This window comes from Stegodyphus dumicola, chromosome 1, assembly GCF_044657685.1.
Source record: "Stegodyphus dumicola isolate Sdum_Otavi_A_Nest chromosome 1, ASM4465768v1".
Lineage (NCBI taxonomy): Eukaryota > Metazoa > Arthropoda > Arachnida > Araneae > Eresidae > Stegodyphus > Stegodyphus dumicola.
The window spans coordinates 187,539,726-187,558,960 of record NC_140768.1 but is presented as its reverse complement, the minus strand read 5'-3'; the positions used below and the strand labels follow the sequence as shown (position 1 = coordinate 187,558,960).

Here is a 19,235-nt window from a genome sequence, read left to right as displayed (position 1 = left end):
AATTTATAGTGTTTTGATGACACTGTTGGGAAATTGTTAAAAGGAATAAATTGTATTTTTAAAACTAAATAAATTCCTAGCCTCAGAATAAATAAATATGTTTTCGTAACATGAGAATGCTGCAGGCTTTTTTATATATTTAATATTTAGTTGTAAAAATTTGACATTATGTTAACAATTCTTTATATCATTCAAAAGGTAACTCAAGAAACTCTTCTAAAATTCTATCTTTCTGCTCACACAATTAAAAAAAAAAAAAAAAAATCTGAAAGGCCTCAGATTTTAGCAGTCACTCAAAGAGGCTAAAAGTTTATGAATGCATAGATTATCAATACAGATGGGGCAGTGGAAATAGCAAAACATTTTATAAGATACTGACACCAGAAAGTTATAATATGTCTTCTTATATATTTGAAAAATGAAGAAATATATCATGTAATTATGTAGAAACATTAAAATGTTTTCAATTAGATATATCATGAATTAAATGCATTTTAAATCAATCAGATTAAAAATTAAAAAAAGCATTGTTAAGAACTGTGTGTAATGCTTTTAAATAGCTTGGCTTGTTAGTCAATAATATATTAGATTTTAAAGGTAAATATGTTAAATTTTGCCAAATGACAAGACTTGAATGAAAAGCGAAACAAGTTTACGACTGACGATATGAAGTCACATTTCAAAACTAATAGCCCTTTTAGATTAAAAAAAAAAAAGTTCTGAAAATAATTTGCAATGGTTCATTAGTATTATTTTACGCAAAATTCAGTAAAATGAAATTTACCCGTTGAAATCAGCACCAAATTAAACTTTGTAAATTCTAGCGCATGTTAAAGGTTGTCTCATCCAGAATTTTATTACTAACCATTCATTTCAGAGCAAAATAAAACAGTAATTGCCATTTATATGACAATCAATATCAAAAATTTAAGTCTGCATTTTACGCAACATAGAAAAACTTCAAAAGATCTACTGTTTACCATGCAATTAAGGCATTTTATTCTGCTATCAACTCTACCAATTATTAATTCCATTAAGTATATTCAGTTTACTCTTTCTGCTCAATATATGCAATGTAAAATTTTCCATAAATTTATTAATTCATTTTATTTTGAGGTGAGCTTTTATTCAACTCTCAATGTCAACGAGAATGTTTAGTTCATTTTTTATTCGGTCTCAAAAGAGAAATCAAAATACGTGGATTTATGTATGTGTATTTATGAATCAAAATACATGAGAAATCACAGTGAGAAAAGCACTGCTACCTTAAACTGTGATTATATATAACAAATGCAGTGAATTACAGTTAAAAAATAGTGAAAATATTTATATTTCTGAACTATTTCATATATAACATTTTCAGTTTCGCATATGTGGCAATTTAAGAACTTTTTTACGTATACCAATTTTTTTGAAATATCTGCAAATTTTTGTATCTTCAAGGAAAGCTTATTCTTTCACCTTTAGTATATAAGTAATGGTAATATACCAGATAAAATTACTTAATGGGGAATACAGCAAAATATCTAACCACTTACCTTTGTGACTTCATCTGCAAAGAGACTAAAAAAGTAGTTCAGCTAAATCTGCTATAATAAATATTTATAATAATGCTAAATTATGCAATATCTATTAATATGACAAATTTTTGTAAAGCTATTTATTTGGATGAAAAATAAACACATTCAGAAATTTATGGCACTATATTATGATTAACAGAGGAAAAACACTTTTCAAAATTCAAAATAGTTTTTATTAATCCAATTTATCACATTTTATTTGAATTCATGAAAAACAATGTTATATCCATGTATTCTTATGTATATAAGAACTCTTGATAAATTGGATCTCTGTCATTGCCTTTCACAGCACCTAAAATAAAAAAAACACTTACAATTACTACATGTGAATATAATTCATAATTAAATTTAAACAAATGACTATTAGAATGCAAATTAAAGGAAGCATTTAAAATATTTTAACATTTAGTACCTATAAACAGAGCAGCAATTATTTGATTTTTCGATTATAGGCCTTTAAAATTAATTTAAACATGGGGGATGCCTTTTAAAATTTTTTATGTCAGAAAATAAACTCAAACCACCAGCTGAACATATGAGCAGTTTTATCAATCAGCCACTGGTAGGTAACCTGGATACTGAATCAACATATAAAGTTGCCAAGATAAAGAGAGAAACAAAGTTATGATAATCACATCTTACCTATTCATAAAACTATTTTAAATTTAATGTGTAGGCAAGTCCAAAAAGAGTGAGAATGAATTTATTTTGCAACACAAAGTAAAGTCTTGCAGGAGCAAAAAAAACTTGTCTCATGAGATTGGCAAGTAAAAAATAATTAACTGCATCTGGTAACATTTATTTGACACCACATAAGTAATTGTTAGCTACGTGCAGAAAATAAAATCTGATCAGGGGTGTAGCTAGAGGGGGGCAAGGGGGGGCATCTGTCCTCGGGTGCAGAATCCAAGGGGCGCCAAACTGATGTTAGAACATTTTAGAATTAAATATTTTCCATCCTTGGCAAGCATTAGGGGGCACGAAATCTTCAGTTGTCCCTGAGCGCTGAAAACCCTAGCTATGACTCTGAATCTGATCATGTTAATGCAATTTTAAACTTTTGAATTTAACCGCAGAAATTTACCAAAGAAGTACTTGTAACAGTAGTAAATGAAGATGTGGCTAATCTTTACTGTATGGTACACCTTGGTTTCTGTCTGAAAAAAAATCGCAAAGTGGTATTGGTTGTTTGTGAAATGTGGAAGCCCATTGCGTCAAATAAGTTTTTCGGTAACCCTAATGTTGATAATGTTGGCGAAAGTAGCCTTTGGGAAAAAAAAAAACTTTTTTTTTTGTCAATAAAAAGGAGTTATTTCTGCAAATATTGCCAATGTGCTGTGATAAATTTAGTTTTGGGCTACTTTTTTTAATAGCAAACCTTTTGTACAGTCCCAGGTTTTTGGTTCTTACCATTCTCTTCAATTGCTGTGTTTGGTTGCACGGAAGTGGTATGGTCTTGTATTTTGAACATGCTATTTATTATTTTGGTGTGGGTACCATCGTTTGAGTATGTCTGAGGTGACTAAGAGACGAAAAATTTAATTGAATTGCTTACCTGGAGGATGGTGGTGGGAAGCCTAAACATATGCATGTGAAAAAAAAGGTATGTTAAAAAAATGACGTTTCATTTATTTTTTTGTCTCTGCGTGTTAATTTTTGTTAGAAGATTTGTTTTTTAATGTTTTTATGTTAGGAAATATGTATTTTTGGTAACTTATTCCTCTCTGTTTGTGTATTTTTGGTTGTCTGTGTGTTAAGACAGTGGCGAATTTTTTTCTGGTAACTATGATATTTTTAACTTTCTGATTTTCTTAAAGTGAAAATAGATCAGTGTGTACATGGACAAAGTTAAGGCAGTGCACAATGCCCAGTTTGTGCAGTTCTCTGTTTTAATAGGTCGATGTGTACATGGACACAGAGTTTGTGTATGTCTTTGACTTCTTATTTTGGTTTTGTGTAGCGGCCACGTTGAAATTGGTGCCGATCCTCTCAGGTGACAATCTTGATATAAAAAAAGGAAACGATTCACCAAGGGTTACAGTAGAGTAAATTTTTACCAAAGATGTTCTACCATAATCACCATTTCAGTGGTTTAAACACTAGTGGAGCAGTATGCAGAGATGAAGATTTGAGTTTTGTTTACACAGTATGATGGTTTAGGCACTCCATCCATTACAGTGAACAAAATTATAATAAACATAGCCACAATAATTGTCTATAAATATTGATGTATAACACTGCATTAACTAATATTTTTCTTATGCTAGTATATACAGAATCCTTAATCGAAGAGAAAATCAGAAGACTGTGCATGCATTTTCCTTTAACTGAAACATGGATTTGATCTCAGTCTTACGGGACATGCCACACTATGCAGATAGACAGTAAAAAGTGCTTGTGTTGTTTTTATTTGTTAGAGGTATGAAATAAATATACTTCTAGATTTTAATTTTTTCTTTTCTTGTTTTACATTTGGATTATTTATCAAAAAGTAAGGAATTTTGATATTATTACAATATCAGAGTTAAAATTACAATTATTGGACATGTTAAAGTAATGAAAATTTTAAATTAGGTTAAAAATTAACCCTTAATGTGGCATATTTTTGAATTAAACTCTATCGACATTTAAAACAACAAAACGTCCCTCTTTATTAAGGACTTTAATTAACTAATTTTAAATGCGGAGCTATGAATGGATTTTTTCCCTTGCATGTTATAATAACTGAAACAAAATTACTCTGATACAGTCAAAATTCCTAAATGCAAGTACATAAAATTTACTTTAGCAATTTAAAGAGATGAGACACACTGAACACATGAATAAATTTCTATCAAAGAATAATTTATTAAATTTGGCCCGTTCCATACTAATATGTTCCATAGTAATATGTTCCATAGTAATACGTTCCATAGTAATACCATGTTATCAGTTTGAAAAGCAAGTCATATGCCAGATCTTGGATGTAAAAGAAATGCACAAAATAATATACAGATTATTGAAAAATGATGTATACCAATGTTTATAGATATGATTAAATGTAACAGAAAATTTACTGTCACAACCACATTTTTAAGTGAAATGTATTATTTCAACATTATATACAATATTTAAGGTATGGCATTAAATGCAACATTATGTGCCTGAATATAAGTTAGTAAATTAAAAATAATAATAATAATAATCAAAGAACGAATGTCATGAAAAATTTCAAAAACAAGCAGAATTTAATTTAGAAGACCTTTAGACACTTATGATAAATAAATTTGAGAATTCTTCACCCAAAATTAAATTATAATTAACTAAAACCAGTTTGACTGACCTTCTACAAAATCCTTCAGCTGCAATTTTTTTTCTAGCTTGAAAACCAAATTCTTCTCCACATGGTAATAACATCTTAACCAGTTGAAATTCCTGCAGAAAGTTTGATAAGACAGTAATAGAATTAATAGAATAGAAAAATTAACACAAAAGTATAGAACATCATTTAAACTTAACATTATTACAAATTTTGGTGCTTTCTGACTATCTGCAAAGCTGTGAAAATTGGCAAAATGGTTAGTTTATGGTTCATATCTACTGCTCTGTTCACAAGCAGTAATTCAAATAAGCACTTTATAAGAAACAAGAAATTTTAGGATGCACACACACAAAAATATACACATTGGGTCAATATTCACATATTTTTCATCCAATGGAATACTATTCAGAAATAAAGATTAAATATAAAGCATGTAAATACATGTGTGTGGTATGCATATTCATAGTTTGCTATTATCGTGTGCATACTCTTGCTGTTTTAGCATAAGTTGAAGCTGTGAGGGCAGATGATAAGAAAGTATCAGAATTTTTCATGTATAAGAAAAGATTGCCCTGACAATAGTATCTCAATTGTTTAGCACTGACATTTACATAGCGCATTAGAAATATATAGTAATATATGTATAATAAAAAGATAATTGCATATTATTAATTCATTTTTTTAAATGCCAAACTTTAACAATTCTTTCACATATAATTACACAGAAATTCTTTCACATGAACATCTAAAATCCATTCTTAACTAAAGAATAAATAATAAAACCATGTAAATTTCTTATCAAGCCCATCATTTCCGAAATGTCTACTTCTGAAAGTTCCCAGCATTTCTCAATATATTATTAAATTACTAAACTAAGCATCAATGATCGTCATGTTCGCTAATGTGGGAATATCTTTCACACTTCTTTGTTACCACAAGTAACAAGTAGGCTTCAATAAATCTTTAACTGTTACATGCTACTTTTGTCTAAAATTTGTACAAATAATAAAATTAAATAAGCTCTTTATAATATGCTCAAAGAAATAATTTTGTATGAAAATTTGTATGTTATATATTGGCCTGATTAATGATTCAGGAAATAATTCGGGTTTTCAAAGTGCTTCCAATAATTCAAATTTCAGCTTGTGTCAAAATAAAATCTATAACACAAAGATAAGCAAATTTCCTTATGAACAATGCATTTTAACATTATTCAATCACTGGCAATCACACAGTACTGATTGCTTCAATAAACATTACTGTAACTGTGTTATTTAAAAGACTGTAATGTTTTAATTATTTCCTTAATTAAAACATTACAGTCTTTTCCTCCTTCTAACACCAAAAGAAAACCCAGATAAGAAATATAAAAATATCAGTAAAAATAAATTATATTATTGAATGACACTTTACATTAATTACACTTATGCATATATTATTTTATTATAAATTATTTCAAAATCAAAGAAGAGAAGGGGGAGAAACTTTAATATTGACATTTCTAAAATGATATAAACATTAATCATTTAGTACAGTTTGTTATTTCCTGCAAAAAGAATTCACTTTTCTGGATAGCATTTATATTTCCATCTCACTTTCAATGAAACATTAAGAGAAATGCATATAATTTAAACACCAGTTTATTTTATTTATCAGACAGATTATGTCCACTTGAAAAAACCTATCAGTAAAATTCGGTAGTAATAATTCTGAATGTTAGGTAACTTGCAAGATTCAACAAAAATTATAAATACTTTTATTATAATGACAATACCATAGTAACATGAACATAAAATTAAACTGCATATAACTATAAAATAAGCCAGCATATAATAATGGTGCATTGGTTTCTAAAACAATGGGCTCGATGAAAAAATACATGTATTATGGTAGCTATTCATATTCTTCAGCTTTCCTAATATTCTCACGTTCACTTTACATAACTAAAGTATCTAAAATACAATAAACATGCAAACAATATTTATGAGAAAATGTTAAAAGCAATCATAAGCATTTGATTGAATGACCATATTTTGTCTTCCTGCAAGTCGAATCTTAAAATGATATGCAGTTTGAAAAATGCTTAATCCTTTTATAAAATATTCAAAAAAGATTAAAAAAAGGCACTGTTCTGTTATCATGACCGGGTTCAGAATTGTATTTATGTATGCTTGTATATTTGTATGTTTGTGTGTCTACATATACACATCTATGCACATACTTACGAACACAGGTTCATACATTTCCGATTCTGGTCCCAATAACAGAACAGTACCCCCCAAAAAACTTGAATTACAAACTAGATTAAGATAATGTTTCAACCATACATATTTTGGACAAAACAATGCAAACTCTTATTTTTATACAATTGTTCAAACTATTTAACATAAATTTATTGTTGCAATAAAATAATAAGCAATCTGATCACACATATTATTTTGAAACTGAATGCATAAACTAGACTAAAAAAATTCAGTCATAAACATTTGGATAGCAGGTCAAATTAGATATTTGAAAAGACAGCCAGCCATTGAGATACACGTAATTCACGACAGAATGGTAACAATTCATAAAGCTGTGAAACATTTAACTGTCAAAATGACATAAATTCGAAAAGCAAAAAAAGTAAACATACAAGTATTGCAACTGAACTTACCTTTCACGCAACAAAAAATATCCATACAAGTTAACCTCATGGCGCAGCCATTTTGGATTTCGTTTCAAATCAGACAGATGTTTACGGATTTGCGGAAGAATACGAGAAACTAGTAGTTTGCCGGATACAATGTGCAATGACGCGAAAGAATATAGTTCTGTAGAACTTCCTACATTATTCCGTAATAAACAGTACTATTTCCTAATTTTTGTCTTTATCTAATTAATTAATTAATAGGGAAATAGTTAAATAATGCCGAATTGAATGAAATGTAAAATTTTGCATGTAATTTTACATTTCATTCAATTAAAATTTTGCAAGACGACCACCTTCCGTCCAATATTTCTGAGAATATAAACAAATTTTGGAATCTGAGAGTATCAGTAAATAAATACGAGGGCCATCCAGGAAGTAGATTACGTTTCCGTCTGTGTCCGCTAGGGGCGGGGCTAGCGCGGCCATCTTGGGGTCAGAGCGTTGCGCAGCTCAGTCTGCATCTAGCCGTGCTAGTGAGAGGTTCGTACTGTGCTCCGTTCAGATACTGTGACGGTTTGAAATGTCTGCGTTAATTGAAAATCCCGCGAGCTGCGAGGTGCGCTCAGTAATAAGGTTTCTGACTGCAAAAAACTGTAAACCGATAGAAATCTATCGGCAGCTTCGTGAAGTGTATGGGGACAACATTATCACTGAAGGTGGAGTGCGTCAGTGGGTCATAAGATTTCAAAATGGCCGAACCAATGTTCACGACGAAGATCGAAGTGGGAGACCCAGCATAGTGACCGCCGAACTTCTCGAAAAAGTCGATGCTAAAGTCCGTGAAAATCGAAATTTCACAATAACGGAACTTTCTTTGAGTTTTCCACAAATTTCGCGAAGTTTGTTGCACGAAATCATCAGCGAAAAGCTTGGTTACCACAAGTTTTGTGCAAGATGGATTCCAAAAATCTTGACAGAGGACCACAAAAATCAGCGAATGGCTGCAGCGTTGAACTTTTTGGACGCTTACCATAAGGATGGTGACTCTTTCTCGATCGCATCGTTACTGGTGACGAAACATGGGTGAAACATGTGAACTGTGAAACGAAATTGCAATCAATGCAGTGGGGGCATACAAGTTCTCCCCCAAAACCCAAGAAATGCATGCAAACAATGTCGGCAAGGAAGATGATGGCGACTGTTTTTTGGGACAGAAAAGGTGTAATTTTGGTGGACTTCCTGGAAAGAGGCACTACAATAAACTCTCAAAGGTATTGCCAAACTCTCCAAAAACTCAGAAGAGCAATTCAAAACAAGCGCAGAGGAATGTTGAGCTCTAAGATCTTGTTGATTCACGACAACGCCCGGCCCCACACGGCAAATGTCACTCGTAAAGTTCTTGAATCTTTTAAGTGGGAGTTGTTTCCTCATCCGCCGTACAGTCCCGACCTGGCACCGAGCGACTTCCACCTATTCCCAGCAATGAAGAAGTGGCTGGCTATGCAGCGTTTTGATGACGACGCACAGCTGCAAGAAGAGGTAACGAAGTGGTTGAAGGCGCAGGCGGCCGAATTTTTCGACGAAGGAATTTCCAAGCTCGTACATCGCTACGATAAATGCCTTAATTTGTATGGTGACTATGTAGAAAAGTAGTATTTGAGTGTGGCTTTCATCTGTATATAATAAAATTTGTTTCCTATACTTTGTTTATTTTTTTATTCCAAAACGTAATCTACTTTCTGGATAGCCCTCGTATATAGAATATCGCCTCTCAAACGACCACTTCTGAAAGTGACCAATAGTTCTGAGATGATAAATAAATATTGATATTAAGCATAATTTCTATAAGACGACCATCTCTATATAAGACCAAAGTTTCTAGAATCTTGGATAGTCATCAGAGATGTATCTTTACTGCGAAATTATCGCACGACTGTAATTCAATATCAATAACGGATCGCGCGATTGAAAAACATTTTCTGTCCTGTAATTAGAGGAAAAAAATTTTCCTTATGAGGTATTTCTCCCGCTTTCATAGCGTGCCTTCGTGGTGTAATAGTTCTGCACGCTGGGCCGGTATTTCAGAGGTCCGTGGTTCGATCCACGGCGAAGGCGGTTGCTAATTTTTCATCTCTACGGCTTCCCAAAAAAATCCTAATGTCTCTACAGTGGCGCCCGAATTAAAAAGGTGTTGGATGAGGTATATCCACACCCAGGATTTAGTGATTGGATCCCCTTAAAAAAAAGTCGGCCTTTAAAAAGAGAAGTAATATAAGGTATTTCTCCCGCTTTCCTAGCGTGTCTTCGGCCCACAAGCGGCCGAGCGGTAAAGTCGCTGAACCCTGGTAGTGCGATCCGAGGTTCGAATCCCGCGAACAGGCTGGCTGCATGGGTGTTTTCGTGGTTTTCCCCACGTGTAACGTGTATACGAGCCAGTTTCCCTTAGAAAGTCCTCCACGAAGACATCCCTCCCCTTAGGCAGATAGCCCTAGTGTGCTTTGCCATAATTAAATACACCACCACCACACCTAGCGTGTCTTCGTGGTGTAGTGGTTCTGCACATTGGGCCGGTATTCCAGAGGTCCGTCCTTCGATTCCCGGCGAAGGCAGTTGCTAATTTTTCATGTTTCCTGCTTCCAAAAAAATACCTAATTTCTCTATACCCAAATTTTAAAAAAAAATTCGTTTCCGTAATTAAATATTTTTTATAAAAAAAATATATGTTATTTAGAATTTTGCAAATATTCTAGAAAATGCTAATCCATTGAAAAAAATCTTTTCCATGACTAAATAAATTTTTAAAAACGTCAGAAAAAATAGCAGTTAAAATTAATAACAAAATAACAAGAATAAATCATCAATCATATCAATATTTTTAATGTACAGCATTTAGAAACAACTTAGTAAAATACATATGAAACATAAAATAATGTGCAAGTTTCAGATGTGCAATGTCCAAAAATTAAAACTGGTAAATTTAAGAACAAATATCCTCAAAATGTTTGACAACGAAAGTCCTCCGGACAATGCAGAATGAATGTCCTCAGGATGTGAAATTGGTGAACTCCTCAGGACATCTGAGAATCAACATCTTCAGGACATCCTGTCATATCCCGGGACATAGCGACTTAAATAAGATATTCTCAGAATGTTAAATTACGATCTCCTCAGGACATCTGAGAATCAACATCCTTAGGACATCCTAAGTATGTCCCGGGATATTGCGACTTAAATAGGACATCCTGAGGATGTTTTGTGCTATGGGGGCGACCACTTGCGCCCATTTTCTACATGGTCTTTTCGCCATTATGTTAGTGGATGGCTCATTGGTTTCGGAAGTTGTTAAAAGACATGCCAACCAGTCTTTGGAAGCGATTAAAGTAGCTCAGTTATCTGAATGCACCTTTTCTCTCATTTTGAGCATCTTTTTCTCTCATTTAGCATCAACGTTTAGTTATTGATGCTCACAGTCGCAAACCTGTCCTAAGGAGAAACGGCACACAGCAGGTGAAACCGCACAAAGATCTCCAAGAGAGAAGTAATCACTTCACTGGAGTAGATTATTATTAACGCTCTAGCATTCTACTTAACAGGGGGAAAGGAAATCCATTCAAACAAAAATTCATATATACGGGAGTTTCAGATGTTTGAGAGGAACAGATTTTGGCCTCTGCTGATGAGAAATACATTTTCTAAGAAAAGTTGAAATTGACCGGTTTTGAAAATCAGTGAAATTTGTCTGTGTAATTGTGTTTCTTGCGTGAAAAGTCATAGACTTAAGTGAATTCAGTTTAAATGAGTTCTTGCAGTCGTTTAGATGGTGGACTGAGATGGAGAGCCTTGTAATACTTCCTTGGCAATATGAAGCAACTCCAATGATGGAACACAGAGAAAACTTTATTTAGAACTCAAATGGCGACATACAAAACAAGAAAAAAAAAACATATTTTAACATTTAAAAATAAATTACATTCTTCGTGCGAGAGTCGCACGAGGCACTCGAGTCTGGTTTCAAATATTGCCATTAATACCTTAATGTTCATCTATTTAAATTATTTAAACTACAAGATTTTAATATTATTTAAAGCTGTTACAACCTCTCCCCCAACGGAGAGACTTTTACCGAAGGGAAAAGTTCTGTAAATTTCGAAAGTTTATAAGCTCGGCTTGCTCAATTGCTTAAAGAGAAAAGATAACTTCTCTCATAAGTTTCCAAATTTTCAGGCCGAAAATTTTAAATTTTAAACAAATATTTTTACACCACATTTAAATAGAAAATGGACAGTGTTCAAATTAGTCTTCCTTTTTTTCCTTGACGGCGCCTAGATCTCTTCCATGTTGGACCAGTTCCTCGGCTATAATTCACAGCAAAGCCTTTCCTCAGTTCATCTGTGCCTTTCGGATAATATTCAATTGTCATTTGTTTTCGACAATTGTTTTTTTCGTCTATTAGTAGCGGCTTTGATATTAAATCAAAAGCCGAAAGATGATGATAACGCTGCATTGCAAAATGATTCTCAATATTAATTTCTTTATCGTTTTTCAAATTTTCGTGAACATCTTCCACGTTTAATTCTGGTGATTTAACTTCTTCTTCAAATACATCTCTGGATGCTTTATTTTCTTCCTTCATCGGTTCCAAGATCTGCTCTTCAGATATTTTTCTTTTCCTTTGAGCTCTGGTATAAACGGCATTAAAATGGTATCACTAAGTTTACGTTCAAGTGATAAACTAATAAAATAAGGCAGTTCAGTGTTAACAGGAAGTAATAACCTGATATCACTAATATTACGTTCAGTGATGAACTAATAAAATAAGGCAATTCAATATTAACAGGAAGTAATAACCTGGTATCACTAATATTATGTTCAGTGATGAACTAATAAAATAAGACAATTCATTATCAACAGGAAGTTACATTCAGTGATGAACTAATAAAATACGGCAATTTAATATCAACAGGAAGTAATAATCTGGCATCACTAATATTACGTTCAGTGATGAACTAATAAAATAAGGCACTTCAATATCAACAGGAAGTAATAACCTGGTATCGCTAATATTGCGTTCAGTGATGAACTAATAAAATAAAGCAATTCAATATTAACAGGAAGTAATAATCTGGTATCACTAATATTATGTTCAGTGATGAACTAATGAAATAAAAATACGCACGATTATTCGATCTCGCCGGTGCCTCCAAAATAATTAAGACTGTGATGCTTCTTTGGCAATATGAAGCAACTCCAATGATGGAACACAGAAAAAACTTTATTTAGCACTCAAATGGCGACATACAAAACAAGAAAAAAAAAAAAAAACATATTCTAACATTTAAAAATAAATTACATTCTTCGTGCGAGAGTCGCACGAGGCACTCGAGTCTGGTTTCAAATATTGCCATTCACAAATACCTTAATGTTCATCTATTTAAATTATTTAAACTACAAGATTTTAATGTTATTTAAAGCTGTTACAGCCTGCAGTAGTAATGAGTCCGTAACGGAGATACCAGTCCGTAACGAAGATATCTCGATGGCTACGAGTATCTGGAATACTGGTAACTGGGTTATCTCAGCAGTTCCTTTCTTCGGGTAGCACCATCCTAAGGCTAGGCTAAGTCCGTTCAAGATTTGACATGTGACATGAATTTCCACTTATAAAATACCGGTGTGTATCTTCCTAGAAAGATCGTATAGAAACATGTCTTTTGGGAAGCCAGGCATGCGATTCATAGACGCAACTAGATTCGACTCATTCTCCTCTTCAAGATGAGTCAAACTTTACCACACAGAATGATTCTCATAGAGCCTTTATTTGGAATATTGGAAGGATGATAGCATAAGGCCCGCTACCATCCTACGAATATTAAAGAATTGAACACTTTGGTGGAGAATGAGTCTTTGTGCAAGGAGGCATTACGATGGATGACGAATCATTCCACATTGTCTTCGATGCTGTCAACGTAACCACATAGCAATAAAGTATAAACATGAAGCTCTTAAACTTTATACGAAGCCTCACGAGGGAGCTCTTGTGGAAGATTTTATTTTTATCTCTGATTACACAAGGCCACACAGAGCTCAAATAGTTGACGATTTTCTGGACAGAAAAGAAATTTGGCTGCATGGGATAACCAGCTAAGTCTCCGGAGCTAAACTTATCTCATATGTTTGGGATGCTCTAGAAAGAGCCATTACATTGACATCGACCCACTCACCTTTAATGAACAATAAAAGATTCATTTTATTTTATTGCATTTTGCCATCTCTCTGCAATCAGAAAATTCCTCTTTCAAAATGATCTCTCCTAAACAGATGAAAATCTAAAGATGTAAGGTAGCTGTATTCTGTGTCTGCCGAATATTCTTTGAAAATGAGGAGGTAGAATAGTCAGATGTGGCGGTTATATAGGCATGATGGAACACAATAATGACCGGCAAGCTACAGAAGTTTTGCAGGAATTTTTGCCTTCAGAATTTATTTCAAGATGAGAAAATTATTCTTAGAATGAATAGTTTTGTTAAGCGGAAACAGCTGTTAGCAAATAATACTTTTTTCAGTCTTACCGTACACGGAGCATGATCAAGCCCATATTTGGAAATTATTGAAAGAGATCAATATCCGTTTCTTTTTTCAGTTATCCTTATAAGTCTAACGTCAGTAGTGTTAGAAAATACAAAAATTGATGTACATATTAAACGCGTAAAAATGCAATTAGCGGCCATAAATTCAAAATTAAGGAAAATACATTAATTATAAAAAAATAATTACTGTACAAAATGAGAAAAATGTATGAATATATTTAAAAATGTGTGAATAAGTAAAAATAAATACATAAAAATCGAAGTCCAAACAAAAAATACAAGTGTTAACATAAATTAGAATTTAATGGGCTTTCACGTTGTTTAAATCGCTATACTCATAGTGTGACTGCATGACTAAATAATATATACGAATAGTGATTGTGGGCTTTATTGCAATGTAATTCTATTCTCTTTGCCGCGAAACATAAATTCAAGGGATTAGAGGAACATCATCAAAGACAGAACAATGTTTACAAAGAACTATTCCTATTAAAAAGTTACATCAAACCCTGAGCTTTGATTGCCTAAGCAGCTTTGAAATTTTGTGAGTGGGGTTATTTTGAGGGCTTATTTTTTATATGGCTATACAGAACATAAGACGCAATAAATTATAATCTTAAAAAATTATAAATGAATAATTCACGTATAGGATTTTAATTTGTCTATTATATTGTAATATTATGTCCTGAATTGAATTCTGTTCTGAAGCACATAACAGAAACATGTTTCTTAAATTATAATAATGTTGTAAATATTGATACTTATAAATTGATCACTTTTAGTTGAGAATATATTTTAAATTATATGAGTTATCTGTATTTTAAAAAAGCTGAAGTGTACACCACGTGACTTTCTTGTACGGAATATTAAATTATACGCATTTTTTCTGCATTTCATTTAAACTTATTTCCCCGAATTTCATTGCAGATTTATTTCTCATTTAAAACTCAGTTCTCACTTTGCGGCAAGCCAAAAAATACATAGAAACTCAAAATATTTTCATTAAGAATTGAAAGATGTAGAAAAATATAAAATACCAAATACAGTTAAAAAAAATTTTTTTTTACAATTAAAATTACAGTTTCTACGCAAATTCGGCCAGCAGGAAAGAAGGCTAAATTTTCGGTGCTCAAAACTAAAAGTTTCCTTTTGGTCCCATCGGCAAAATGACACTGAAGGTGCAAGAAAAATAATTCACTATTCTGCTAAGTTTCAAATGTAAACAAATACGACTGCTATGGTTAAAAAAAAAAAAAAAAAAAAAAAAAAAAAAAAAAAAAAAAATTACGCATAGCCTCATTGAGACAACTTTTAAATTGTTGATAGTTCTACAAATATTGCTTACAGATTAACTAAAGGCATAAAAACGTTAACCGGATGATAAGAACTACATAACAGAGTCAATTTGAAAGCCAAAAATGCACAATTTACCAACATGCAAGAATTAAAAAAACTGAGCTCATTGAGCCGAGTAACAGAGTGGGTATATATATATATATATATATATATATAGTATATAATTTTGGTGCGGCCGATTGCAACCAAAAAGGGAGGGGCACAACTACATGTTATAGCAGTCCTACGTAGAGTACAAAATTTCAACGTTCTGAGGTTATTCGGTTTTGAGTTATGCGAAATACATACGTACAGACGCCACGAAAGAATCTCTTCTGAATCCATTTTAAATCAGTTTCATAATTCGTTTTGGGAAAAAGAATCCTTTATTCTGTCCTTACGTACAGATTCACGCAGAAACATCATAAATTGCATTCGATAGCAGTCGAAATGGATATTTTCGGTGAAATATGGTACCCGGAATGTTTCGGGATTATAATACTTACTTTACTTCATACAAGGAAGTAAAAGTAAGATAAATATTAAAAATTTGAAGAAGCAAACTTATAATTTTAACAATTAAAGATCTAATATTTCCCCACTTTAGAAGCATTAAAATCTGCTTATTTTTCAGCGGCATAGAAGGTAAGTCAAATTTATGTTTCCAGCTGCTACTTCATTTAAGTGTGTTACGTTGGTGTAATATTAATTAATAATATTTACATGATAGAACAACAAAACGAAATGTACATGAGCTTTACAAAGAGTCCATAAAAGTTTCACGTAATGACATTGTCGTAAGAATTGTTCCTAGAAGAATCCCCTATGAACTTATTTAATCCTTTATTGCTAAACGGCAAAAGCAGGACATCAGGAGCAAAGTTATTTTGTTTATCATTTAACGTATCAAATCTGCGACGATTTTGCGTCATATTGTTTAAAGCAACAGTGATCTGAAACGATACGAGATTTTTTAGCACTAAAATTTTTCTTAGTTTTTTTCTTCTTAATTTAGTTTGTTATTATTTTTTCTTTGTTTTTCTCTAAATTTCTAAATTCTTCACTGAAATTCTTCTTCTTTTTTTTCTTCTTATTTGTCTTAGTTATTTACTACATTTGTGGATATTTTATCATAAACAATCATAAACAAACATATTTTCTATACACGAAATATTGAACTGTCTTACAGTGGTATCTGTCAATACAGAGGTCACCGAAGACCAGTAGTTATATTTTATTACAGTAATCTCTGATTAAATTTAATGCCCAGACCCATACTCGTGAGCAATGGACCGCTAGTGACCGACAGCCCATAGGTCACCATTGAATAGTGGCATCAATAAAGAACGACGTCCTTTGGTTTCGTAAAATTTTATTTGCAGGTAATCGACATCATTATCTAATTGATAAAACATTAAAAGATTTATAATAATATGTACAACCCATAAGTTTTATGAACATTTGTAGAATTATTTAAAATTAATAAAAGATGTTTCTAACACTACTTATTTAGTATATAGTTATTTTTCTTTATTTTTATTTAGTCAGATTTTATTTTGTATTTAGTTATTTGTTATTAAGTTTATTTTTTAAATTTTCATAACTTTCACGCATGTAACCGATAATTTAAATAATAATTAATGTGAATACAGAAATTAACTACGGAGAGAAATGTTTTCATTTTTAGTCTTTGCTACTCTTTTCCCTGCGTGCTTCATATACAGTCTTAATGACACATCTTTGCCTTAATCATAGACATTAGAGAGGGAAAAAGTAGCTTATAATGAAATCGAAGTAGAAGCAAAAATGTAGAGGGTCCTGTAATTTCTGTGTCTCTCTGAAATCAATAATCTTTGAAAAAAATCTACATCGCACCTGCTGCTTCTACTGTAACGTTTCCAGCACATTTATTGATTGGCTAAGAAGGAGCGTAGCTGCACACAGTGTTCCTTTAGAGTATTTTAACCAGAAAGCTAATGTTTTGAGGAAGAAACCACATATTGTATGTAAGTAAAGGGAATCGTAAAAATCGTAAAGCCTAAAATCTTGAAAAACTGGAGCTTTTCTTAGTTTTCGTCATTAGTTAATCATAACATCGAATATATTGGCTTCTTCTGCTTCGCTAATCATGCGTCAGTTTCTGGTTTCATGCTTTTCAGAAACAATGATAATAATAAAAATTGAAATTTACACCGTAAAATAACTGCTTGGCTCATAGGCAAAAGGAGCTGCTGTTATTATACGTATATATATTTGTTTACCTTAGTTATGGAAAAGCAGGCGATGGCTGAAGGAAAACCTACGTGAAGGAGCAATAGTATAAATATATGGTTTCAACAATATGCATTTCAATAATACGCCAGACGTTTCAACAATATGGCATTTCAGCAATACGGCAAAAGTTTCAACAATATGGTATTTCAGCAATACGACAAAATTTTCAACAATATGGTATTTCAGCAATATGCCAAAAGTCTCAACAATATGGTATTTCAGCAATACGACAAAAGTTTCAACAATATGGTATTTCAGCAATATGCCAAAAGTTTTAACAATATGGTATTTCAGCAATACGACAAAATTTTCAACAATATGGTATTTCAGCAATACAGCAAAAGTTTCAACAATATGGTATTTCAGCAATACAGCAAAAGTTTCAACAATATGATATTTCAGCAATACGAAAAATTTTCAACAATATGGTATTTCAGCAATACGCCAAAAGTTTCAACAATATGGTATTTCAGCAATATGCCAAAAGTTTTAACAATATGGTATTTCAGCAATACGACAAAAGTTTCAACAATATGGTATTTCAGCAATACGACAAACGTTTCAACAATATGGCAAAAGTTTTAAAAATATGGCATTTGAACAACATGACAAAAATTTTAACAATATGGCATTATGACGAGAAAATAGTGCAAAAAGAAGAAACGGGGACAGTTCTATACCTCTCATTCTAATAGACCGATTGACGAAATTTAAATTGCGTTTTCCATGCATCGAAAGCGCGACTTAGAATATATATTAGATTTATATACAACATTCTTCTAAGATTATTTTTACACAAAATCGGACTTTTTCTGAAATAACATATCAAAGTTTTTCCATATTTCGATTCTACGACTCAAATTATACAAATTAAATATTGTAATTTTTGGTGAGAAATTTATGGAGAAATTCAAAAATTTATCTTGGCGAATTTTTTTCAGCTTGCGCCAAGAATAATTCTTTTGGCTAACTTCTTAATTTATAGCAACCTATTTTTCTTTCCTTTTCTTCATTGTAGACGAACGGGAAAAAAATCAGCGTTCATACTTTCAAATAATTTTAACAAAGTGCGTAAACCACATTTGGCGTTATTATCAATTATAACAAATATGCCAAATTTCAAAACCCGCTAATATGTAAATCGACGTATATTCTAGGAAATTTTGAATAAAGAGGTTTAAATTTTTTTTTTTTTTTTTTTTTTTTTTTGCAGGTAAGCTTAGAAATACATCTACTTTAAGATGATGGCAAAAATTTTATAGGTTATAATTCAAAATCTTTTTAAAAAAATTATAAAAATTATTTAAAAAATTAATTATAAACAATTGTCGAATTTTATTTGGAATGAACCTAAATTTCGAAATATGAAAGGAAAAAGCAAGTAAGTTTAATAAAAAAGAGACGTGTATCAAATTCAATTAACATTGAGTAGCTAAAATTTTGAGAGCTAATTTTTTAAAAACTACTCGGCGATTGTTACAAAATTTAGGAGTTTGTCATAATTTGAGTCGTAGAATCGAAATATA

The 19,235-nt window shown here is 31.8% G+C and overlaps 1 protein-coding gene and 2 long non-coding RNA genes across 3 annotated transcripts in view; 1 reads left to right on the top strand and 2 right to left on the bottom strand.

Annotated features, from left to right (window-relative positions):
- The window catches only part of LOC118200712 (solute carrier family 7 member 14-like), a 349,638-nt gene that overhangs the window by 50,153 nt on the left and 280,250 nt on the right, over positions 1-19,235 (top strand). The window lies entirely within an intron of this gene.
- LOC118195795 (uncharacterized) overlaps positions 1-19,235 on the bottom strand; it is a 102,269-nt gene that overhangs the window by 77,146 nt on the left and 5,888 nt on the right. The window lies entirely within an intron of this gene.
- On the bottom strand, positions 1,724-7,675 carry LOC146999409 (uncharacterized). Its single transcript, XR_015039667.1, has 3 exons — positions 7,538-7,675; positions 4,903-4,994; positions 1,724-1,872 (listed from the first exon to the last, which is right to left on the bottom strand). It is a non-coding gene; the product is annotated as an uncharacterized LOC146999409 (long non-coding RNA).